The sequence below is a fragment of the Vulpes vulpes genome, chromosome 7 (assembly GCF_048418805.1).
Source record: "Vulpes vulpes isolate BD-2025 chromosome 7, VulVul3, whole genome shotgun sequence".
Lineage (NCBI taxonomy): Eukaryota > Metazoa > Chordata > Mammalia > Carnivora > Canidae > Vulpes > Vulpes vulpes.
This window is the reverse complement of record NC_132786.1, coordinates 16,280,861-16,307,678: the sequence shown is the minus strand read 5'-3', so window position 1 is coordinate 16,307,678 and position 26,818 is coordinate 16,280,861. Positions and strand designations below refer to the sequence as shown.

General features: G+C 41.8%; 1 protein-coding gene across 1 annotated transcript in view; it reads right to left on the bottom strand.

Annotated features, from left to right (window-relative positions):
• The window catches only part of LOC140599525 (uncharacterized), a 476,056-nt gene that overhangs the window by 12,928 nt on the left and 436,310 nt on the right, over nt 1-26,818 (bottom strand). The window lies entirely within an intron of this gene.

Here is a 26,818-nt window from a genome sequence, read left to right as displayed (position 1 = left end):
GCAAAGCTGTGCTCACCAAGACAGTGTGCTACAGACACAAAAACAGACACAGCCACCAATGGAACAGAAGAGGAATCCAGAAGTGGACCCTCAACTCGATGGTCAAGACCATATATTCGACCAAGCAGGAGAGACCATCCACTGGAAAAAAGACAAGTCTCCTCCATAAACGCCACTGGGAACGCTGGACAGCCACATGCAGAGGAGGGAAACTGGACCACTGTCTCACACCAGACACAAAGATAAACTCAAAATGGATGAAAGATGTAAATGTGAGAGGAGATTCCATCAAAACCCTGGGGGAGAACACAGGCAACGCCCTTCCCGAACTTGGCCACAGCAACTTCTTGCAAGATACACCCATGAAGGCCAGAGAAACAAAAGCAAAGATGAACTATTGGGACTTCATCAGGATGAGAAGCTTCCGCACAGCCAAAGAGACACTCAACAAAACCAACAGACCATCTCCAGAATGGGAGAAGCTACTTGCAAATGACCCGTCGGATAAAGGGCAGCATCCAAGATCTCGAAAGAACCTATTCAACTCCACAGCAGAGAAACCAACAATCCAATCCAGAAATGGGCAAAAGACATGACCCGAAATGGCAAGAGCAAGACATAGACGTGGCCGACAAGCCCATGAGAAAATGCTCCGCATCACTGTATTTCCATCAGGGAAATACAGATCAAAACCACAACGAGATCCCACCTCACACGGGTGAGAATGGGCAACATTGGCCAGACAGGAAACAACAAATGTTGGACAGGATGCGCTGAAAGGGGAACCCTCCTGCACTGTTGGTGGGAATGTGACCTGGTGCAGCCACTCTGGGAAACTGTGGAGGGTCCTCAAAGAGTTAACAATGGATCTGCCTTATGACCCAGCAATTGCACTGCTGGGGATTTACCCCAAAGATACAGATGCAATGAAACACCGGGACACCTGCACCCCGATGTTTCCAGCAGCAATGTCCACAAGAGCCAAACTGGGGAAGGAGCCTCGGTGTCCACCGAAAGATGAATGGAAAAAGATGTGGTCTCTGGATACAATGGAATATTCCTCAGCCATTAGAAACGACAAATAACCATCATTTGCTTCGACGTGGATGGAACTGGAGGGTATGATGCTGAGTGAAGTGAGTCAATCAGAGAAGGACAAACATTATATGGTCTCATTCATTTGGGGAATATAAAAGATAGTGAAAGGAAATAAAGGGAAAAGAGAATATGATTGGGAAATATCAGAGAGGGAGACAGAACATGAGAGACTCCTAACTCTGGGAAACGAACAAGGGGTGGTGAAAAGGGAGGTAGGCGGGCGGTGACAGGGTGACGGGCACTGAGGGGGGCACTTGATGGGTTGAGCACTGGGTGTTATGCTATATGTTGGCAAATTGAACTCCAACAAAAAATAAATTAATTAAAAATAAGTAAGATCTAACTGTTGGGGTGCCTGGCTGGCTCCGGTGGTGGTGCATGCGATTCTTTGTCTCAGGGTTGTGGCTTCGAGCCCCACCTTGGGTGTGGGGATTACTTAGAAATAAAACTTTAAAAAAATAATAAAGCACTTTTTAGCACGTATGCAGAGGATTACCTTTGGTCCTTTAGTTTATGAAAAATGTGGCATAAATATAGGAATGTGAAATGATCTGGTAATATCAAAAGTAAAAATTTTTAAGAAGTTTTAACTTTTACTATAGATCAACACCGAAAAATATTTGAAAAATAAAATCTCTTTTAAAGAAGCTAAATGTTGGTATTCTAGTTTTCTCTTTGTAGATCCAGGTCTGTACTTCCGGGCATGTGGGTTAGAGACTCATCAGGACTCTGAGTCTCCCCTTTCTCCAAAGGCCCCTTCCATACAACTCAGCTCCACTTAGTCCAACTTCGCATCACCATGGTCTGTCTGCCTTAATGCCCTGGCGGTGGCACAATGGTCACCTTCAGCCCCACTTGCCAGGTTTCTCAGAAGGTCATGGCCCTGGTCAGATGGGGTCAGACAGGCACTATCAAAGATATCCAGTAAAGACTTTTGGTGGCCCTCAGCCTTTGTCTCTGCTACTGGAAGCAACCTGGTGCCAGAGAGACAGGCAGCTTTTCTCTTTCAGTCTCCGGAAATCTCTTTGTATTTTGTCTCCAAACTTCTGAATTGAGCTAAGAGTAGGAGAAAAAGTTTATTTTGTGACCACAGTCTATATATTATTATTAAGGTAATTCCTGAGTTATGCATCCTCCAGTCACCTTAGATAGCACCATGGCTGTTCACCACCCCACCCCCACAGACCAGAAAATAGGTTTAGGTATTTTATCCTACTGGAGCCCTATCAGCCATCACTTAAGCTGTTTTGTTTTGTTTAAATAATTAGTGCAAAGTACTTTCCCCCTGAGTGAAATACACATTCTCACAGAGGGGATTTCCCTAGGGATTCCCGTGCTGCGGCCCCAAGGCTTGGAAATGTTTTCCCTCAACCAAAACCAGGACTGAACTTAAACATCAAGGGGAAATACTCCAAGGAGTCCTGAGCTGACCTGTACTCTTGCCAAACTAGCAAAATCCTAAAACCATGGGCTAGAGACCAAGTAAATGAGCACATCCCTGGTTGAAACTGATACATCATTTTTAAAAAATCTCCTCCAATGATTCTATGGGACAGTTAGGGTAGAAACACACTGTCAAGTCATGTGTGAGGATGATGAGCAACCAATTCTATTGTCTGACTAAGGCAATACATGTCCTACTCCCAAGCTCTAGTTGTATTGAACTGTAATTCTGGGAAACCACTTTATTAGAGACCCATCTGGTGGCCCAGCCAGGAATCGCACAGGGTGTCTCCAGGAAGGAAGGGGCCAGTCCTGGGGCCTCTGCTGGTCCTAGGACCCCTAAGATTCATGCACACACTCCCTTCTCAGAGGAGGCCCCGTTCTGGTAGGATTATCTCCACTGACCCATGGATGTGTGTTGGGCAGTTGTGCTGAGATCGAGGGACTTCAGCAAAGGGCTGATAATGTATAATTATATAATCACACAACGAGACTTATTTGGATGGCACGCTGACAGCTTAATTGAATGGAGAGGTCCCTCACAGGATATCTTTCAGTGGCAACAGTATAGGGCCACCACCCAGAAAGCTAGGATAGAAAAGAAACTCCCCAGAGGAGAGGGATTGAGGAAGGGCTTACTTAGTGAGATGATGTCTCGCATCGGGATATGGAGTCTCTGAGCCAGGGAATTATGAATGGATGACAGGATCTTAGGGACACCAATATTCATGATTTATCTTATCTACTGTTGGTAGATTCAGGTGGTGATCCACAGGATATGCACAGAAGATATGGCTAAGCTATAAATGGCTTAACCTCTACCAATCTGGGCTATGTTTAAATCCATTCAGTGTGTAAATATTTGAGGTTGGTGACAGTGGTTTTTTGAGTTAAAGGTCTCTGCCTGCTGTGAAAAAATAAACAGAGGTCTGCTATGCAAAGACCATCTTTGGCTCATCCATAAACCTTGACTGATCATTTCAAATGATTTGTCTTTATGTTCATGGATTAGTTTTCCTCTTGATCAAATCCAATGCTAGAACCCTCTTTTTATATAGATTTTTTTTCATTTCAACTATTGTACTTTTCAACTCCAGAATTTTTAACTCCATTTTAAAATCTATCACGATGTATTGAAACTCTTGATTTGGTAAAAATGAATCCTTTCTGGTTTCATTTTTTAGGAGGGAGAGAAGGAAAAGAGGAAGAGAGAATCTTAAGCAGGCTCCACACTAAGCATGGAGCCCATGGAGGGCTCGATCTCATGACTTGAGCCAAAATCAAGAGTCAATTTACCAACTGAGCCACCTAGGCGCTCCCCACCCCCAGGTTTCATTTCTTAGGCATCACTGAAATAGTTCTTTTAAAGGCACTTCCTTAGGAGCATGGTCCTCAGTTTCATTACCAATCCCTGCCCACTCCCATGAACGGTACTTCCTTTCCTTGAGTGACTGCCATCTTCTGTTGTTGAATATTGACATTTTGAATATCACAGATGGTAATTTTGGAAACGGCACTCTTCTGCCTTTTCTGGGTTTGTTTGTTTGTTTACAACTTGTGTGGATGGTGTCACTTGTTTAATGCTTTTCTCAACTTTTTGTAAAGGGTCTTTGTTAGGAGTGCCCTGAAGTCTCTTCTGTTAGCCTAGCAGTCACCTGTGACTGAGAGCGAGCCCCTTAAACGCCGGGAGCCAAGCCACCACGAAGCATTCTGCTGGTCACTGCAGACGCCCCTGCGCTGCGCTGCGCTGCGTCCCACAGGGCGCAGGCAGGGAGTTAACTCTGTCTTCCCTTCCCTTGCTGTTGCCCTGGTGCTGAAGGCAAACTCATGTGGTCCTCTCAAGGGTTTTCTAAGAATATGTCCAGCCACGGGCATCAGCATGGCCCTTGGATTGCCTGGCACACAGCAGATTTTCGGTGTCCTTCGTCCCTTGATAATCCCCAGCATCTTCCTTTCCAGGTGTTTCGGTCTGCCTGCCTCTGGCCTCTCTGGTTGGCCCCTTGCCCAGACAGGTGTGGCTAGTATGTTCACTGACATGCTCTTGGCAGTGTCACCCAGGAGCTCCTAAAAGCTCTGAGGCAGTTTGAAACTGCCTCAAACAAATGAAAGACCCCGAGTCAGTGCTTCTTGGAGTCCCCAAGGAGGTCAGAATACACAACCACAATCCTCTGAGAACAATCAGTCTTGCTGGCATGAGCACACTGTCCCAGGAAAGTAGACCACTGTCCTCATGGTGACCACAGAGCTGGGGTGTGTGGCATGGTAGGTGGTTAAGTTAAAATGTCAGACTGTTTTACTGAAATTCAGTACCCTTTTCTTTTTTTTCTTTTAAGCCCTTCCCCAGGTTTTGTGTTTTTTAGAAGTCAGAAAAAGTTGATTCCAATAGTTTTTGTCAGCTTGATCATTGCCTTCATGAAGGGATGGTGTGTCGGAGTTACTTACACTAGCATTTTAGGTGACATCATTCAACCTATTTTATTTATTTTATTTAATTTTTAAAGATTTTATTTATTTATGAGAGACAGAGAGACAGAGAGGGAGAGAAATGGGGGTCAGAGACACAGGCAGAGGGAGAAGCAGGCTCCATTCAGGGAACCCAATGTGGGACTCAATCCTGGGTCTCCAGGATCATGCCCTGGGCTGAAGGCAGCGCTAAACCACTGAGCCACCCGGGCTGCCCTATTCAACCTATTTTAATTGTACATTCCTTTTCAAAGGTGATACTAGTAGGTCTCACCTGAGCATTCATACATTTTCAATTTATTTTTTTCCTTTTGTTTAATGTCAAATTTGGAAAACATACGTATACATCTTGTTCAAGTTTTGTGTTCATCAACATATTGTCAAAGATAGATACTTGCTCTTGTTTGTAATAACCAAAGGGTCAGCTTTATAATAAGCATGCAGCTTTATAAAATATCAAGATGTTTCACTCGAGAGCTTTATTAACTTACTTCAGATTGTTCAAAATGTCACACCACAGTGATTAGTTGAAAAAGCATTGTGATCCACTTGCATGAATATGCTTTTGATTTACACATATACTTTGATTTTGTCATAGAATTGCTTTCTGTAATCTATCTCTTAGTCCTCAAAAGGACCTCATAAAGACAATATTATTCTGGTGGAGTTTAGGCTCTAAGTAGGCCACAAAGAGCGTTAATACTAGAGGTTGAGGCAGTAGGGTTCAAAGAAGAGAATCTAGAGAAGGTACAGTATGTTTACAGAGTACGCAGCTTATTTTCATTGGGGTGAAGTAAACTCAGACAAATCATGTAAATTCCCAGAACCAAATTAAATTTTCTAAACGTCTAGAATATTTATTCACATGGTTGTAAAAAGCTCCTAAATTCCAAGGTAAAAAATGATGCTTACTTCAGCTCATGAACTTGAATGTATGACATTGAAGGTAGACCCACTACTCACTAATCAGTCACTTAAACATGCATGCAGCAGCTCATTCTGGATCTCATGTTGCTTGCTTTCTTCTTTATAATTTTATTTAAATTCAATTAACATATAGCATATTATTAATTTCAGGGGTAGAGATCAGTGATTCATCAGGTGCATGTAACACCCAATGCTCATTACATCACGAGCCCTCCTTGATGCCCATCACCCAGTTACCCCATCCCCCCACCCACCTCCCCTCCAGCAGATTCAGTTTGTTTCCTAGAGTTAAGAGTCGCTTATGTTTTTTTCTCCCTCTCTGATTTCTGCTTATTTTATTCTCCCTCCCTTCCCCATTACCCTATTTTGTTTATTAAAATATGAGCAAAGACCTCCAGGAACTTGCAGCGGAGTGGGCAAATAACCGAGGCCCTCCCGGCTGCCCGATGCTCGCACTGCGTAGAGGCGCAGGCAGGTGGAACCCCAGCGCATCAACTGGGAGGAGGACGGGGCCCAGTGACACCCCCCGGGACCGAAGGACTGCACAAAGGACTCGTCGGGAGGAGACTCGCAGCTGTGAGAAAAAGAATTAATAAGATAGATAAACCATTAGCCAGCATTATTAAAAAGAAGAGAGAGAAGACTCAAATTAATAAAATCATGAATGAGAAAGGAGAGATCACTACCAACACCAAGGAAATACAAACGATTTTAAAAACATATTATGAACAGCTCTATGCCAATAAATTAGGAAATCTAGAAGAAATGGACGCATTCCTGGAAAGCCACAAACTACCAAAACTGGAGCAGGAAGAAATAGAAAACCTGAACAGGCCAATAACCAGGGAGGAAATTGAAGCAGTCATCAAAAACCTCCCAAGACACAAAAGTCCAGGGCCAGATGGCTTCCCAGGGGAATTCTATCAAACGTTTAAAGAAGAAAACATACCTATTCTCCTAAAGCTGTTTGGAAAGATAGAAAGAGATGGAGCACTTCCAAATTCGTTCTGAGGCCAGCATCACCTTAATTCCAAAACCAGACAAAGACCCCACCAAAAAGGAGAATTACAGACCAACATCCCTGATGAACATGGATGCTAAAATTCCCAACAAGATACTAGCCAATAGGATCCAACAATAAATTAAGAAAATTATTCACCAAGACCAAGTAGGATTTATCCCCAGGACACAAGGCTGGTTCAACACTCGAAAACAATCAATGTGATTCATCATGTCAGCAAGAGAAAAACCAAGAACCATATGATCCTCTCATTAGATGCAGAGAAAGCATTTGACAAAATACGGCATCCATTCCTGATCAAAACCCTTCAGAGGATAGGGAAAGAGGGAACATTCCTTGACATCTTAAAAGCCATCTACGAAAAGCCCACAGCAAATATCATTCTCAATGGGGAAGCACTGGGAGCCTTTCCCCTAAGATCAGGAACAAGACAGGGATGTCCACTCTCACCACTGCTGTTCAACATAGTACTGGAATTCCAAGCCTCAGCAATCAGACAACAAAAAGACATTAAAGACATTCAAATTGGCAAAGAAGAAGTCAAACTCTCACTCTTCGCCGATGACATGATACTCTACATAGAAAACCCAAAAGCCTCCACCCCAAGGTTGCTAGAACTCATACAGCAATTTGGCAGCATAGCAGGATACAAAATCAATGGCCAGAAATCAGTGGCATTTCTATACACTAACAATGAGACTGAAGAAAGAGAAACTAAGGAGTCAATCCCATTTACAATTGCACCCAAAAGCATAAGATACCTAGGAATAAACCTAACCAAAGAGGTGAAGGATCTATACCCTAAAAACTATAGAACACTTCTGAAAGAAATTGAGGAAGACACAAAGAGATGGAAAAATATTCCATGCTCATGGATTGGCAGAATTAATATTGTGAAAATGTCAATGTTACCCAGGGCAATTTACACGTTTAATGCAATCCCTATCAAAATACCATGGACTTTCCTCAGAGAGTTAGAACAAATTATTTTAAGATTTGTGTGGAATCAGAAAAGACCCCAAATAGCCAGAGGAATTTTAAGAAAGAAAACCATAGCTTGGGGCATCACAATGCCAGATTTCAGGTTGTACTACAAAGCTGTGGTCATCAAGACAGTGTGGTACTGGCACAGAAACAGACACATAGATCAATGGAACAGAATAGAGAACCCAGAAGTAGACCTTGAACTTTATGGTCAACTAATATTCGATAAAGGAGGAAAGACTATCCACTGGAAGAAAGACAGTCTCTTCAATAAATGGTGCTGGGAACATTGGACATCCACATGCAGAAGAATGAAACTAGACCACTCTCTTTCACCATACACAAAGATAAACTCAAAATGGATGAAAGATCTAAATGTGAGGCAAGAGTCCATCAAACTCATAGAAGAGAACACAGGCAACACCCTTTTTGAACTCAGCCACAGTAACTTCTTGCAAGATACATCCACAAAGGCAAAAGAAACAAAAGCAAAAATGAACTATTATAGGGACGTCATCAAGATAAGAAGCTTTTGCACAGGAAAGGATACAGTCAACAAAACTGAAAGACAACCTACAGAATAGGAGAAGATATTTGCAAAGGACGTATCAGATAAAGGGCTAGTTTCCAAGATCTATAAAGAACTTATTAAACTCAACACCAAAGAAACAAACGATCCAATCATGAAATGGGCAAAAGACATGAGAAATCTCACAGAGGAAGACATGGACATGGCCAACATGCACATGAGAAAATGCTCGGCATCACTTGCCATCAGGGAAATACAAATCAAAACCACAATGAGACACCACCTCACACCAGTGAGAATTGGGAACATTAACAAGGCAGGAAACCACAAATGTTGGAGAGGATGCGGAGAAAAGGGAACCCTCTTACACTATTGGTGGGAATGTGAACTGGTGCAGCCACTCTGGAAAACTGTGTGGAGGTTCCTCAAAGAGTTAAAAATAGACCTGCCCTATGACCCAGCAATTGCACTGTTGGCGATTTACCCCAAAGATTCAGATGCAATGAAACGCCGGGACACCTGCACCCCAATGTTTATAGTGGCAATGTCTACAATAGCCAAACTGTGGAAGGAGCCTCAGTGTCCATCGAAAGATGAATGGATAAAGATGTGGTTTATGTATACAATGGACTATTACTCAGCCATTAGAAATGACAAATACCCACCATTTGCTTCAACATGGATGGAACTGGAAGGTATTAAGTCAATCGGAGAAGGACAAACGTTGTATGTTCTCATTCATTTGGGGAATATAAATAATAGTGAAAGGGAATAGAAGGGAAGGGAGAAGAAATGTGTGGGAAATATCAGAAAGGGAGATAAAACATAAAGACTCCTAACTCTGGGAAACGAACTAGGGGTGATGGAAGGGGAGGAGGGCGGGGGGTGAGGGTGAACGGGTGACGGGCACTGAGGGGGGCACTTGATGGGATGAGCACTGGGTGTTATTCTGTGTGTTGGTAAATTGAACACCAATAAAAAATCAATTTATTATTTTTTTAAAAAAGGCCAAAGAACTTATGGATACTTATTCTGACTTGTGTATTCTGCACAGAAGAATAAAAAATCTTCCTTCTCTTTCCTCCTTAGATTCTTTATCACACTCAGATCTCTTACCAGCAGCAGACAGCTTCTGAGATGCCTCTGTTGACCCTTGAGGATGAAATAGAGGCCAATCTCTTGACCCTACAGAGGTCTAGCTGTAGGGTCAGATGTTCTCTTAATGAACCAACTAGTTATGGGCAACTCAGAGTACAAATTAGTGGGAACTTGGTACTAAAAAAGGGGGGGGGCCTCCAAGACACTTACAATATAAGTGTATAATATAAGAAATTATATTTCTTACAGTGTAAGAAAAGGTTTATAATGAAAATAAGAACTGCCTTGCAGAGAAAAAAGACCAATAAGCTATACACATTAACAGCCCTGGTCCCATAGTTCAAGCCACAAGGGAATTTTCTAAACATTTAATCTGGACTCCAATATCCAAATAGGTAATATGTAAACAGTTATACTTAGATATGTGTTCTAAACAAGATTGCAATAATGAAATATGGAAACCACTATGGAAATGAATAGTTTAAGACATACCTTAAACATTAAAGAGAAATACACAGAAATTTATTAGTAAAAGACTATATTCACAATAAAAATGTAAACTAAACAGAATAAGTAAATATCCAGGACCAAAGGAATAAGTAAATGCTTACTATCTAAAAACAAATTTTCTAGTAGAATATCTACCAAGACAGGGGTGCTTGGCTGGCTCAGTCAGTTAAGCATCAGATTCTTGATTCTTGATTTCAGCTCATGTCATGGTCTTATGGTCCTGGGATCAAGTCTCACATCAGCTCTGTGCTCAGAGGGGTGTCTGCTGGAGATTCTCTCTCCCTCCCCTTCTGCCCCTGCATGTTCGCTTTCTCTCAAATAAACAAATAAATCTTTAGATAATGATAATAATAATATAAAAAGAATATCCACCAAGAAAATCAAGGAATAATCTTTTCTATCCTGGATGCACAGGCCACTTTTAAATATTATTTGCATTAGATTCTCTAGAGAGAGAAATTCATTTTCCTTCTGCCCAGGAAGGACTCAATTCAAATGTGTCTTCTCATCCTTTCTTAGGAATGCATATAGTTACAAGTGAAAGCAAAGGAAGAGATAAGTTCCTGTAAAGAACAAAATAAGTATTATAGCAATTTCTCAAAGAAATAAAATGAATTATGAATTCAATGAATTATCAGTAAGGTGCTCAAAAAAGATAATTATCTGTCAGAATTCTAAAGTTAATGAAAAGTCCTTTAAAAACAGAATTAAATACATTTTCATTTAAGAACAAACATAATGCTTTCTACAGAAAAGCATTATCTTCAGATAAATGATAGTGATCCCAGGTGCAGGAAGCCTAAAGAATCAGGAAAGGAGAAAGAAAACAAAAAAAAGCAAATTTCAGGTAATTAAAAAATAAGCAAGTAGTGTACAGCAATGCTAATTTTATAAAAAGTCACATATGGCATATAAACACATACACGCACTAATATATATAACTTTTTTAAATTTTTTATTTATTCATGATAGTCACAGAGAGAGAGAGAGAGGGAGAGAGAGAGAGAGAGGCAGAGACACAGGCAGAGAGAGAAGCAGGCTCCATGCACCGGGAGCCCGACGTGGGATTCGATCCCGGGTCTCCAGGATCGCGCCCCGGGCCAAAGGCAGGTGCCAAACCACTGCGCCACCCAGGGATCCCCGCACTAATATATATATAGGCAGAGCTAACTAATGGAGAAAATATATTATATATATAGAGAGAGATAAATTATATTATATACATAATTTATATATTTAAATACATATATTTATATACTTAGTTTATACATTTAAATACATATATTTATATATTTAAATACATATATTTAAATAAACTAATACACTAGTATCATAGTACACAAGCCATAAAGGTAAAAATTAGTTAAAGCCCAAAGACACATAAAATACTAGTTCATTCTTGACATTAGTCTTTAGTAAGTCAAGGTTGTAAGTTTTCCTTTTTGAATATTACTTTATTTTTTTTTATTAATTTTTATTGGTGTTCAATTTACCAACATACAGAAAAACACCCAGTGCTCATCCCGTCAAGTGTCCACCTCAGTGCCCGTCACCCATTCCCCTCCAACACCCGCCCTCCTCCCCTTCCATCACCCCTAGTTCGTTTCCCCCAGTTAGGAGTCTTCATGTTCTGTCTCCCTTCCTGATATTTCCCAACATTTCTTTTCCCTTCCTTTATATTTCCTTTCACTATTATTTATATTCCCCAAATGAATGAGGACATACACTGTTTGTCCTTCTCCGATTGACTTATTTCACTCAGCATAATACCCTCCAGTTCCATCCATTCCATCCACGTTGAAGCAAATGGTGGGTATTTGTCGTTTCTAATTGCTGAGTAATATTCCATTGTATACATAAACCACATCTTCTTTATCCATTCATCTTTCGATGGACACCGAGGCTCCTTCCACAGTTTGGCTATAGTGGCCATTGCTGATAGAAACATCGGGGTGCAGGTGTCCCGGCGTTTCATTGCATCTGAATCTTTGGGGTAAATCGCCAACAGTGCAATTGCTGGGTCGTAGGGCAGGTCTATTTTTAACTCTTTGAGGAACCTCCACACAGTTTTCCAGAGTGGCTGCACCAGTTCACATTCCCACCAACAGTGTAAGAGGGTTCCCTTTTCTCCGCATCCTCTCCAACATTTGTGGTTTCCTGCCTTGTTAATGTTCCCAATTCTCACTGGTGTGAGGTGATATCTCATTGTGGTTTTGATTTGTATTTCCCTGATGGCAAGTGATGCCGAGCATTTTCTCATGTGCATGTTGGCCATGTCCATGTCTTCCTCTGTGAGATTTCTCTTCATGTCTTTTGCCCATTTCATGATTGGATCGTTTGTTTCTTTGGTGTTGAGTTTAATAAGTTCTTTATAGATCTTGGAAACTAGCCCTTTATCTGATACGTCCTTTGCAAATATCTTCTCCCATTCTGTAGGTTGTCTTTTAGTTTTGTTGACTGTATCCTTTGCTGCGTAGAAGCTTCTTATCTTGATGAAGTCCCTATAATAGTTCATTTTTGCTTTTGTTTCTTTTGCCTTTGTGGATGTATCTTGCAAGAAGTTACTGTGGCTGAGTTCAAAAAGGGTGTTGCCTGTGTTCTCTTCTATGAGTTTGATGGACTCTTGCCTCACATTTAGATCTCTCATCTATTTTGAGTTTATCTTTGTGTATGGTGAAAGAGAGTGGTCCAGTTTCATTCTTCTGCATGTGGCTGTCCAATGTTCCCAGCACCATTTATTGAAGAGACTGTCTTTCTTCCAGTGGATAGTCTTTCCTCCTTTATCGAATATTAGTTGACCATAAAGTTCAAGGTCTACTTCTGGGTTCTCTATTCTGTTCCATTGATCTATGTGTCTGTTTCTGTGCCAGTACCACACTGTCTTGATGACCACAGCTTTGTAGTACAACCTGAAATCTGGCATTGTGATGCCCCAAGCTATGGTTTTCTTTTTTAAAATTCCTCTGGCTATTTGGGGTCTTTTCTGATTCCACACAAATCTTAAAATAATTTGTTCTAACTCTCTGAAGAAAGTCCATGGTATTTTGATAGGGATTGTGTAAATTGCCCTGGGTAACATTGACATTTTCACAATATTAATTCTGCCAATCCATGAGCATGGAATATTTTTCCATCTCTTTGTGTCTTCCTCAATTTCTTTCAGAAGTGTTCTATAGTTTTTAGGGTATAGATCCTTCACCTCTTTGGTTAGGTTTATTCCTAGGTATCTTATGCTTTTGGGTGCAATTGTAAATGGGATTGACTCCTTAGTTTCTCTTTCTTCAGTCTCATTGTTAGTGTATAGAAATGCCACTGATTTCTGGCCATTGATTTTGTATCCTGCCACGCTACCAAATTGCTGTATGAGTTCTAGCAACCTTGGGGTGGAGGCTTTTGGGTATTCTATGTAAAGTATCATGTCATCGGCGGAGATGGTAGAGTTTGACTTCTTCTTTGCCAATTTGAATGTCTTTAATGTCTTTTTGTTGTCTGATTGCTGAGGCGAGGACTTCCAGAACTATGTTGAACAAGAGTGGTGAGAGTGGACATCCCTGTCTTATTCCTGATCTTAGGGGAAAGGCTCCCAGTGCTTCCCCATTGAGAATGATATTTGCTGTGGGCTTTTTGTAAATGGCTTTTAAGATGTCAAGGAAAGTTCCCTCTATCCCAACACTCTGAAGGGTTTTGATCAGGAATGGATGCTGTATTTTGTCAAATGCTTTCTCTGCATCTAATGAGAGGATCATATGGTTCTTGGTTTTTCTCTTGCTGACATGATGAATCACATTGATGGTTTTACGAGTGTTGAACCAACCTTGTGTCCCGGGGATAAATCCTACTTGGTCATGGTGAAAAATTTTCTTAATGTGTTGTTGGATCCTATTGGCTAGTATCTTGTTCAGAATTTTTGCATCCATGTTCATCAGGGATATTGGTCTGTAATTCTCCTTTTTGGTGGGGTCTTTGTCTGGTTTTGGAATTAAAGTGATGCTGGCCCCATAGAACGAATTTGGAAGTGCTCCAGCTCTTTCTATCTTTCCAAACAGCTTTAGGAGAATAGGTATGATTTCTTCTTTAAACGTTTGATAGAATTCCCCTGGGAAGCCATCTGGCCCTGGACTCTTGTGTCTTGGGAGGTTTTTGATGACTGCTTCAATTTCCTCCCTGGTTATTGGCCTGTTCAGGTTTTCTATTTCTTCCTGCTCCAGTTTTGGATAGTTTGTGGCTTTCCAGAAATGCGTCCATTTCTTCTAGATTTCCTAATTTATTGGTGTAGAGCTGTTCATAATATGTTTTTAAAATCGTTTGTATTTCCTTGGTGTTGGTAGTGATCTCTCCTTTCTCATTCATGATTTTATTAATTTGAGTCTTCGCTCTCTTCTTTTTAATAAGGTTGGCTAATGGTTTATCTATCTTATTAATTCTTTCAAAGAACCAACTCCTGGTTCTGTTGATCTGTTCCACAGTTCTTCTGTTCTCGATATCATTTAGTTCTGCTCGAATTTTAATTAACTGTCTTCTTCTGCTGGGGGTGGGGTCTATTTGTTGCTTTTTCTCTAGTTCCTTTATGTGTAAGGTGAGCTTTTGAATTTGAGTTCTTTCCAGTTTTTGAATGGATGCTTGTATTGTGATGTATTTCCCCCTCAGGACTGCTTTTGCTGCATCCCAAAGATTTTGAACGGTTGTATCTTCATTCTCATTAGTTTCCATGAATCCTTTTAATTCTTTCTTAATTTCCTGGTTGACCTTTTCATCTTTTAGCAGGATGGTCCTTAACCTCCACGTGTTTGTGGTCCTTCCAAACTTCTTGTTGTGATTAAGTTCTAATTTCAAGGCATTATGGTCTGAGAATATACAGGGGACTATCCCGATCGTTTGGTATCGGTTCAGACCTGATTTGTGACCCAGTATGTGGTCTATTCTGGAGAAAGTTCCATGTGCACTTGAGAAGAATGTGTATTCAGTTGAGTTTGGATGTAAAGTTCTGTAGATATCTGTGAAATCCATCTGGTCCAGTGTATCATTTAAAGCTCTCATTTCTTTGGAGATGTTGTGCTTAGAAGACCTATCGAGGGTAGAAAGAGCTAGATTGAAGTCACCAAGTATAAGTGTATTATTATCAAAGTATTTCTTCAGTTTGGTTATTAATTGGTTTAAATATTTGGCAGCTCCCACATTCAGGGCATATATATTGAGGATTGTTAAGTCCTCTTGTTGGATAGATCCTTTGAGTATGAGATAGTGTCCCTCTTCATCTCTCACTATAGTCTTCGGGGTAAATTTTAATTTATCTGATATAAGGATGGCAACCCCTGCTTTCTTTTGAGGACCATTTGAATGGTAAATTGTTCTCCAACCTTTTATTTTCAGGTTGTAGGTGTCCTTCTATCTAAAATGAGTCTCTTGTAGACAGCAAATAGATCGGTCCTGCTTTTTTATCCAGTCTGAAACCCTGCACCTTTTGATGGGGTCATTAAGCCCGTTCACGTTCAGAGTTACTATTGAGAGATATGAGTTTAGTGTCATCACATCTATTCAGTCCTTGTTTTTGTGGATTGTTCCACTGAACTTCTTCTTAAAGGGGAATTTTAAGAGTCCCCCTTCAAATTTCTTGCAGAGCTGGTTTGGAGGTTACATATTCTTTCAGTTCCTGCCTGTCTTGGAAGCTCTTTATCTCTCCTTCCATTTTGAATGAAAGCCTTGCTGGATAAAGTATTCTTGGTTGCATGTTCTTTTCATTTAGGACCCTGAATATATCCTGCCAGCCCTTTCTGGCCTGCCAGGTCTCTGTGGAGAGGTCTGCTGTTACCCTAATATTCCTCCCCATAAAAGTCAGGGACTTTTTTTCTCTTGCTGCTTTAAGGATCTTCTCCTTATCTTTGGAATTTGCAAGCTTCACTATTAAATGTCGAGGTGTTGAACGGTTTTTGTTGATTTTAGGGGGGGGATCTCTCTATTTCCTGGATCTGAATGCCTGTTTCCCTTCCCAGATTAGGAAAGTTTTCAGCAATGACTTGTTCAAATACATATTCCGGCCCTCCGGCCCTTTTGGCGCCCTCGGGAACCCCAATTAAACGTAGGTTTTTCTTCCTCAGGCTGTCGTGTATTTCCCTTAATCTCTCTTCATGGTCTTTTAATTGCCTGTCTCTTTTTTCCTCAGTTTCCCTCTTTGCCATCAACTTGTCTTCTATGTCACTCACTCATTCTTCCACCTCGTTAACCCTCGTCGTTAGGACTTCTAGTCTGGATTGCATCTCATTTAATTGATTTTTAATTTCTGCCTGATTAGATCTAAATTCTGCAGTCATGAAGTCTCTCGAGTCCTTTATGCTTTTTTCTACAGTCACCAGTAGCTGTATAATAGTGCTTCTGAACTGGCTTCATGACATTGAATTGTAGTCCAGATTTTGTCACTCTGTGGGAGAGAGGACTGTTTCTGATTCTTTCTTTTGAAGTGAGTTTTTCCTTCCAGTCATTTTGCTCAGTGCCAGAGTGGCCAAGAACAAGTTGTATTGGGAAAAGGAGAGAAAGTAAGAAAGAAAGAAAAAAAAAAGTAAGTAAGAAAAGAAAAGAAAAAAAAGAAAAAAGTAAAGTAAGAAAAGAAAAAGAAAAGGAAAAAAGGAAAAAAGAAAGAAAAAAAAAGCGAAGAAAAGCAAAAAAGGGGGGAGAAGCAACAGAAATCGAAAAACAAAAAACAAGGGGGAGTATCTTCTGGTTGTGTATACTGTAAATCCCTCGACTTCCCTTGGAACTTTCCAGTGCTGCTTGGTCAATTGTTTTTCCCCCTGTCCGTCTAGCTGGTCTTCTGGGGCAGGGGTCTGCTGTGCTGATTCTCAGGTGTGAGAACTTGGGGGAGCTGCTCAGCGCCCTGCCTGGTGCAGGGCGCAGTGAAGGTTGTTTAACCTGTTCATCCTGTGAGGACACAGTGAGGCTCAGTGGGGGTTGTTTACCCCGTGAGGCCCCAGGAGGAACAGCCACAGTGGCGGGGCCAGCTCTGCAGCCCTGGAGTCAGCACCCGCAGTAACTGCGGAGCTCTCAGCTCCGCAGGGGCCTGGATGCTCCCGCGGGGGGCCGCTGATCTGCTCAGCTCGGGGCCACCCGGCTGCAGGAGTGTCCTTGCTGTCCTGGAACCTCCTGGCCTCTGCCTGTCCCGGGGGGGAGCGCCGGTTCCTGGCCTTGTCCCCGGCACCCTGTGCTCCCGGGTACAGCCATGTGTGCTGCAGCCCGTTAGGGAGCTTGGCCGCGGGGTGTGGGCGCTCTCCCCGGGGCGCAGCTCCTGTTGGTGCCTCCGGGAGCCGGAGCGCATCCCTGCCCTCCTGGGGTCCTGCTCCACCTCCCTGCGAGCGTTTTTCTGCCCAGGAAGGTTGGGGAAGCTCCTGCTCCTCCGGGCCGGGCTCTCCTGTCCTGGGGGCTCTCGCCGCGGCCCTAGCCCGGCTCCTCGCCCCCACCCCCCCACTCGGAGGCCTTTTGTCTCTTGTTTATTCATGAGAGACACAGAGAGACACAGGCAGAGGGAGAAGCAGGCTCCCTGTGGAGAGCCTGATGAGAACTCAATCCCAGGACCCTGGGATCACGACCTGAGCCAAAAGCAGATGCTCAACCACTGAGCCACCCAGGTGCCCCTCTCTTACTGCGTTTAAGGTCTCTTTAATCCTTAATGTTCACAGTTTCTCTCTGTTAGAGCTAGCTGTGGATTTCTTGTTTCTGTGAGATTTCATAATGTGTCCTGATTCTGAGGATTAACGTGTTTTATCATTTCTGGAACAAATTCAGTTATTATCACTTGAATATTTTCTCTTCCTTATTTTCTCTAGTTTCTGCATCTTATACTTTTACCAGACATATGTTGCACTCTTTTAAAAAAAAAATTTTTTTTTTTTGGAGTTCAATTTGCCAACATACAGCATAACACCCGGTGCTCATCCCATCAAGTGCCCCCCTCAGATGTTGCACTCTTAAATTCTATTTTACATTCTTCTTAACCTTACTTTCACATTAAATGGGTTTGATCACCAAATTCCAATGTGTGCGTTTGTGTGTGGGGTGGTTTCCCCATACCAACAAGCAGTTCTTCAACATCAACTGGGTATGCGACCATTCAACTCCATTCTGACACTCCTCACCTAGAGATAGCTTCAGATTCTACACGTTAAGGGTTCAGTACCACAAGACTGCCCCCCACTTCAGATACCAGTCACAGCCTGGTTGACTTGTGATTCTGACTGACTATGAATCAGAGGTTCCCAGGGCCCCTTCCTTGGGTGGGACTGATTTGATAGAGCTGGTCATAGAACTCAGAGAAACTTAGATTACTGGTGTATTATAAAAGGATATAATTCAAGAACAGCCAGATGGAAGATATGCACAGGGCAAGTTATGTGGCAAGAGAAACGGGGCTTCCACGACCTCTCTGGCAGGCCACTCTCCCAGCACCGGCCATGTGTCTACCAACCCAGAAGCTTTCTCAGTGCTATCCTTTGGGGGTTTTATGGAAGCCTCATTAGGTAAGCATGATTGATTAAATCGTCGGCCATTGGTGATTCATTCAAACCTCCAGCCCCTCTCCCTTCCTCAGAGGTCAGGGGGTGGGACTAGAAGTTCCCACCCTTTATTCTTGGTCGGTTCCCCCGACAACCAGCCCCATCCTTAGGTGCTATCCAAGTCACCTCACTACCATAAACGCAGTTGTGGTGGTAGTGGGAAGGGGCTTGTTATAAGTAATAAGACACTCAGTAACCTTTATGGCTCTGAGGTGATTTCAGGAACTGAGAACAAGAGACCAAGTGTTATGACAAAGGATGCTCCCCTTGCTCTTATTGCTCAGAAAATTCCCAGGGTATCGGGAGCTATGAGCCAGGAGCTGTGGACAAGGGCCAAATAAATGAGAAATATATTTTGGTCATCTGAATGGCCAAATATATATTTCATATAAATAAAAATATCACAGATTGTTTCCTTCTTTCATCTCTTTGTGCTGTCTCTTGATAATTCCCTCACATCATCCTTTCTCTCTTCAGTGCCATCTAATGTCAAGTTCATCTTGTTCACTGACATTATTATTTCAATGATCATATTTTTCAAGCTGCTATTAGAAAATGGTGTCCAGGGACACCTGGGTGGCTCAGCAGTTGAGCGCCTGCCTTTGGCCCAGGGCATGATCCCGGAGTCCTGGTCCCGGGATCGAATTTCACTTTGGACTCCCTGCATGCAGCCTGCTTCTCTGCCTCTCTCTCTCTCTCTCTCTCTCTCTGTCTCTCATGAATCAATAAATAAAATCTTAAAAAAAGAAAATAGTGTCCAATCTGAAGTGTATACTACCCACTGAGTTTACTTCAATGACTCTATTTTTCATTCTGGTGTTGGTTTTGTTGTTTGTTTGTTTTGGCATCTGTTCTGCAGTATCTTGTGCTTTTTAACAGAATTTCAAGTTTTTGTTCTATGCCTTTAATTACATGACATTATTGGTGAAGTGTTTGTGTAAATATGCCCTTCTTTATACCTGCTGACCATCCCTCACACGGATTGTTTGCTCATATGTTTTCTAATTTTGGATTGTGAGTTCCCCTTCAGCAGGGCTTTCCTTGTGACTTGGACTATGGTGGTGTTCCTACAGAGTGAAGACTTTGTATCTAACACCTCAGAGGTACACTGACCTAAAAACAGTTTAATTTTTGGATGTGGATTTCTGTATCACATAGTTCACATTTTGGACTCAAAACAGGGGCAAGAGGTAGGCACAGAATTCTTTTTTTTTTTAATATTTTATTTATTTACCCATGAGAGACACACACACATGCAGAGAGAGAGAGAGAGAGAGAGAGAGAGGCAGTGAAGCAGGCAAAGGAAGAAGCAGGTTCCCTGCAGGGAGCCCGACACAGGACTCAATCCCAGGATGCCAGGATCACCCTCCGAGACTAAGACAGATGCTCAGCTCTTGAGCCACCCTGGCATTCCAGGCACACGATTTTAATATCTCAGGAGAAATTTTTCTTTTTAAACTCAGATCTCAGTAGGAGGCCTTGCCATTTCTTTGTGATAACAGTTGTTTTAGATCCATATAGAAAAGCAGCAAAACCTAAGCTCCTAGCACTTAACAAATTTAACAATCTGCACCCCCACCCGATCCTAGAATGCCATGAACATCACAAGTGCTTATCTCTCCTTCTTTTCTTCAACTGGACATTTCCTGTTCATTATCTAGGATTGGCTGCACCATAATTTGCCTGAATCCTTATTTACGTGCATTAAAGTTGTCTCAAATATTTCTCTAACTCTCATAAAAAATATCACCACGAATAGGCCTACAGGTATTGAGAATTGTGGGTATTGTTTCGTATCTTCCTGGTGTATGAATTTTTTTTTCAGCAGCATTCATCAACATCAGAAAGTCAAATTGTTGGAATCTCTCATACTGGGGATTTAACGCCCAGGAAAGGAGAATAAAAAGATCTGGCAAGAGAGCATAGACTATGGTAAGAATAGCAATGAAATTACGAATCCTAGATTCTGAAGTGGGTGAGGAGAGAAAACAAGATAACAGGAATCAGAATTAATAAGAAGAAAGTAAGAGTCAATGGTTGTAGGCCCCAGTGAAGGAGGAACTTCAGTGATTACAGTGTAAGTTCAGGAAGTAGTAGTCAGAAAATGCAATGTATGAGTACATGATTTCAGGGGAGGGATAATTCTTGGGTCCTGGAAAAGACCAGGTAGGCCACAAGCAGCTGAAGTCGAATGGATGGGTGGATATTATTGATAAAGAAATCAAAGGAGAAGCCAAAGCATTGAATCTACATGGACAATATGGATCCGATGGGATCATCTACATGGACACTGACGTCACTCAAGATGAAGGACTCAAGGGCTCCCTGGGTTGCTCAGTGTATTGAGCATCTGCCTTTGCTCCAGATCATGATCCTGGAGTCCTGGTATCTAGCCCCATGTCAGACTCCACAACTAGTGGGAAATATGCTTCTACTTCTCCCTCTGCCCCTACCCCAGCTTGTTTCTCTCTCTCTCTCTCTCTCTCTCTCTCTCTCTCTCTCTGGCTCTCTCAAGTAAATAAATATTTTGATGATGGACTCTAAGACGTTTAGATTATCGCTACTTTTTTTCCAGAAAAAAAAAAAAAAAAAGAAGCATATCTAGATCTGGAGTGTCAGGGAAATGGTTAGTAGCAAAGTTTCTATGGAATTAGAGACTTTCAGATGAGGAAGAGGAATAATGGTTTGAAGGAGTCAGAAGAAACAAGGAAAATACTCTACATCCCCACCTCGAAGAAGAACGGTACAGTTTGGCAGGAACGGTCCCTCTTTAAGATATATACAAAGGAAGCAGTATTTTCATGGAAAATCCAGGTTACAGTTCAAGCCAGGAGATTCAAGAAACAGGAAATCAAGAAACCGTCTGAGGAAACAGGAAGTTTTCCAGGCATGCAGCTGGACCTCTTAAGGAATGCAATGGATGGTTGGGTGAAGTACGCAAGGATATGGATATTGGGCCAAGGAAGCACAAGCAGAATATGATGGGGATAAGAGTACAGGACAGAATACAGGACCAAAGGGGCTGATGATTTGGGTGATGGTCAAAAAACCCAAGAATAATAAGCAGAGAGAACTGCTACATCAGACAAGGGGAAGGGCAAGGACACAAGAAAAAAAAAGGGGGGGCATCTGCATGCAGTTGGGCATCTCAGGTAGTGAGCGAGGAAGGAAGCCCAAATGTAGGTACTGAGCACTCGGGAGCTGTTGGCTTCAGTCCTATTTCTGGCTCCAGGGGAGGGTCAGGCAACACACCAAGGAACCCCGGGAACCAAGAAGAAAGCTACACCGTCAAGTCCTGTTCCAAAGCATCCCCACAAGATCCTGTCCAGAAACATGGGGGAGGCTCAGCTGACAGTACTCAGTGCATTCTAGGTGGAGGAGGCTGAGCAGCCCTGGGATCAGCGTGGGGGGGGGGTTCTGTCACAGGCTGTGCGTGGAGGGGGCTGCGGGCCCGGAAGCGTGACTCCAGCAGGGCAAGCCTGGGAGTACAGGGTACCAGGGATACAGCGCAAGGTCCGTCGGCTCCCCCCGGGTGAGGCAGAAGCCAGGAGGGCACAGGACAGCAAGGACCCTCCTGCGTCCAGGTGGAAAAAAAAATTATTGACCAAGCAGCCCTGGAAATTTCCATGCGAAGTCAAGGGATCTACAGTATACAGAATCAGGATACTCCCCCTTGTTTTTTGTTTTTTGATTTCTGTTGCTTCCCCCCCTTTTTTTCTTCTCTTTTTTCCTTTCTTTTTTCCCTTTTTTTTTCCTTTTTCTTTTCTTATATTCTCTCTTTCTCTCCTTTTCCCAATTCAACTTTTTTTTGGCCATTCTGTACTGAGCAAAATGACTAGAAGGAAAAACTCACTTCAAAAGAAAAAATCAGAAACAGTCTTCTCTCCTACAGAGTTACAAAAAACGGATTACAATTCAATGTCAGAAAGCCAATTAAGAAGCTTTATTGTAAAGCTACTGGTGGCTCTAGAAAAAAGCATAAAGACTCAAGAGACTTCATGACTGCAGAATTTAGATCTAATCAGGCAGAAATTAAAAATCAATTAAGTGAGATGCAATCCAAACTAGAGGTCCTAACGACAAGGGTTAATGAGGTGGAAGAACAAGTGACATAGAAGACAAGTTGATGGCAAAGAGGGAAACTGAGGAAAAAGAGACAAACAATTAAAAGATCATGAGGATAGATTAAGGGAAATAAATGACAGTCTGAGGAAGAAAAATCTACATTTAATTGGGGTTCCTGAAGGCCTGAAAGGGACAGAGGTCCAGAATATGTATTTGAACAATCATAGCTGAAAACTTTCCTAATCTGGGAAGAGAAACAGGTATTCAGATCCAGAAAATAGAGAGAACTGCCCCCTAAAATCAATAAAAATCAGTCAACACCTCAACAATTAAGAGTGCAGCGTGCAAATTCGAAAGATAAAGAGAAGATCCTTAAAGCAGCAAGAGAACTTTTATGGGGAGAAATATTAGATTAACAGCAGACCTCTCCACAGAGACCTGGCAGGCCAGAAAGGGCTGACAGGATATATTCAGGGTCCTAAATAAGAAGATCATGCAGCCAAGAATACTTTATCCAGCAATGCTCTCATTCAGAATAGAAGGAGAGACGAAGAGCTTCCAAGATAGGCAGGAACTGAACGAATATGTGACCACCAAACCAGCTCTGCAAGAAATTTTAAGGGAGACTCACAAAATTCCTCTTTAAGAGGAAGTCCAATGGAACAATCCACAAAAATAGGGACTGAATAGGTATCATGATGACACTAAAATCATATCTTTCAATAGTAACTCTGAATGTGAATGGGCTTAATGACCCCATCAAAGGCGCAGGGTTTCAGACTGGATAAAAAAGCAGGACCCATCTATTTGCTGTCTACAAGAGACTCATTTTAGACAGAAGGACACCTACAGCCTGAAAATAAAAGGTTGGAGAACCATGTACCATTCAAATGGTCCTCAAAGAAAGCAGAGGTGGCCATCCTTATATAGAGAAACTAAAGTTTATCCCAAAGACTGTAGTGAGCGAGGGACACTATATCATACTTAAAGGACCTATCCAAGAAGATTACTTAACAATCATCAATATATATGCCCCGAATGTGGGAGCTGCCAAATATAATAATCAATTAATAACAAAGTTAAGACATACTTAGATAACAATACACTTATACTTGATGACTTCAATGTAGCACTTTCTACACTCGATAGGTCGTCTAAGCACATCTCCAAAGAAACGAGAGCTGTAAATGATACACGGGCCAGATGGATTTCACAGATATCTACAGAACTTTACATCCAAACGCAACTGAATACACATTCTTCTCAAGTGCACATGGAACTTTCTCCAGAAGAGACCACATTATGGGTCACAAATCAGGTCTTAACTGATACCAAAAGATTGGGATCATCCCCTGCATATTCTCAGACCATAATGCCTTGAAATTAGAACTAAATCACAAGAAGAAGTTTGGAAGGATTTCAAACACGTGGAGGTTAAGAACCATCCTGCTAAAAGGTGAAAGGGTCAACCAGGAAATTAAGGAAGAATTAAAAGGATTCATGGAAACTAATGAAGATACAACCATTCAAAATATTTGGGATACAGCAAAAGCAGTTCTGAGGGGAAAATACATCACAATACAAGCAGCCATCCAAAAACTGGAAAGAACTCAAATACAAAAGGTAACCTTGCACCTAAAGGAGCTAGAGAAAAAACAGCAAACAGATCCTATTCCAAGCAAAAGAAGTTAATAAAGATTCAAGCAGAACTCAATGAATATAGAGACCAGAAAAACTGTGGAACAGATCAACAAAACCAGGAATTGGTTCTCTGAAAGAATTAATAAGATCAATAAACCATGAGCCAGCCTTATTAAAAAGAAGAGAGAGTAGACTCAAGTTAATAAAATCATGAATGAGACAGGAGAGATCACTACCAACACGAAGGAGATTCAAATGATTTTAAAAACATATTATGAGCAGCTATACGCCAATAAATTAGGCAATCTACAAGAAATGGACACATTTCTGGAAAACCACAAACTACCAAAACTGGAACAGAACAAATAGAAAACCTGAACAGGCCAATAACGAGGGAGGAAATTGAAGCAGTCATCAAAAACCTCCCAAGACACAAAAGTCCAGGGCCAGATGGCTTCCCTGGGGAATGCCATCAAACGTTTAAAGAAGAAATCATACCTCTTCTACTATGGTTGTTCGAAAAGATAGAAAGAGATGGAATACTTCCAAACTCGTTCTTTCAGGCCAGCATCACCTTAATCCCAAAACCAAAAACCCCACCAAAAAGGAGAATTTTAGACCGATATTTCTTTTTTTTTTTAAAGATTTTATTTATTTATTCTTGAGAGATAGAAGGAGAGACAGAGCCAAAGACACAGGCAGAGACAGAGCCAGAGACACAGGCAGAGGGAGAAGCAGGCTCCATGCACCGGGAGCCCAACGTGGGATTTGATCCCGGGTCTCCAGGATCGCGCCCTGGGCCAAAGGCAGGCGCCAAACCGCTGCGCCACCCAGGGATCCCCTAGACCAATATTTCTGATAAACATAGACCCAAAAATTCTCAGCAAGGTATTAGCCAGTAGGATACAACAATACATTAAGAAGATTATTCACCATGACCAAGTAGGATTTATCCCTGTGCTTCAAGGCTGGTTCAACACTCGTAAAACAATCAATGTGATTGATCATATCAACAAGAGAAAAAACAAGAACCAAATGATCCTCTCAAGAGATGCAGAGAAAGCCTTTGACAAAATACAGCATCCATTCCTGATCAAAACTCTTCAGAGTGTAGGGATAGAGGGAACATTCCTCAGCATCTTAAAAGCCATCTACAAAAGCCCACAGCAAATATAATTCTTAATGGGGAAGCACTGGGGGCCTTTCCCCTAAGATCAGGAACAAGATAGGGATGTCCATTCTCACCATATTCAACATAGTACTGGAAGTCCTAGCCTCAGCAATCAGACAACAAAAAGAAATAAAGGGCATTCAAATCAGCAAAGTCAAACTCTCCCTCTTTGCAGATGACATGATACTCTACATAGAAAACCCAGAAGACTCCACCCCAAGATTGCTAGAACTCATACAGCAATTTGGCAGTGTGGCAGGGTACAAAAGCAATGCCCAGAAATCAGTGGCCTTTCTAGACGCTAACAATGAGACTGAAGAAAGAGAAATTAAGGAGTCAACCCCATTTACAATGGCACCCAAAAGCATGCACTACCTAGGAATAAACCTAACCAAAGAGGTAAAGGATCTCTACCCAAAAAATGACAGAACACTTCTGAAAGAGACTGAGGAAGACACAAAGAGATGGAAAAATATTCCATGCTCATGGATTCGAAGAATATTGGGAAAATGTCAACATGACACAGGGCAATTTACACACTTAATGCAATCCCTCTCAAAATACCAAGGAGTTTCTTCAGAGAGTTGGAACAAATTATTTTAAGATTTGTGTGGAATCAGAAAAGACCGTGAATGGCCAGGGGAATATTAGAAAAGAAAACGACAGCTGGGGGCAATACAATGCCGGATTTCAGGTTGCGCAACAAAGCTGTGCTCACCAAGTCGGTGTGGTATAGGCACAAAAGGAGACACATAGTTCAATGGAACAGAATAGAGAATCCAAAAGTGGACCCTCAACTCGATGGTCAACTAATATTCGACAGAGAAGGAAAGACTATCCACTGGAAGAAAGACAGTCTCTTCAATAAATGGTGCTGGGAACATTGGACAGCCACATGCAGAATAATGAAACTGGACCACTCTCTCACACCATACACAAAGATAAATGGATGAAAGATCTAAATGTGAGGCAAGAATCCATCAAAATCCCAGAGGAGAACACAGGCAACACCCTTTTCAAACGTGGCCACAGTAGCTTCTTGAAGATTCATCGATGAAGGCAAGAGAAACAAAAGCAAAAATGAACTACTGGGACTTCATCAAGATAAGAAGCTTTTGCACAGCAAAAGATACCGTCAACAGAACTCAAAGACAGCCTACAGAATGGGAGAAGATATTTGCGAATGACATATCAGATAAAGGGCAAGTATCCAAGGTCTAAAAAGAACTTATTCAACTCAACAGCAAAGAAACAAACAATACAATCATGAAATGGGCAAAAGATATAAGCAGAAATCTCACAGAGGAAGACATAGACGTGGCCAACAA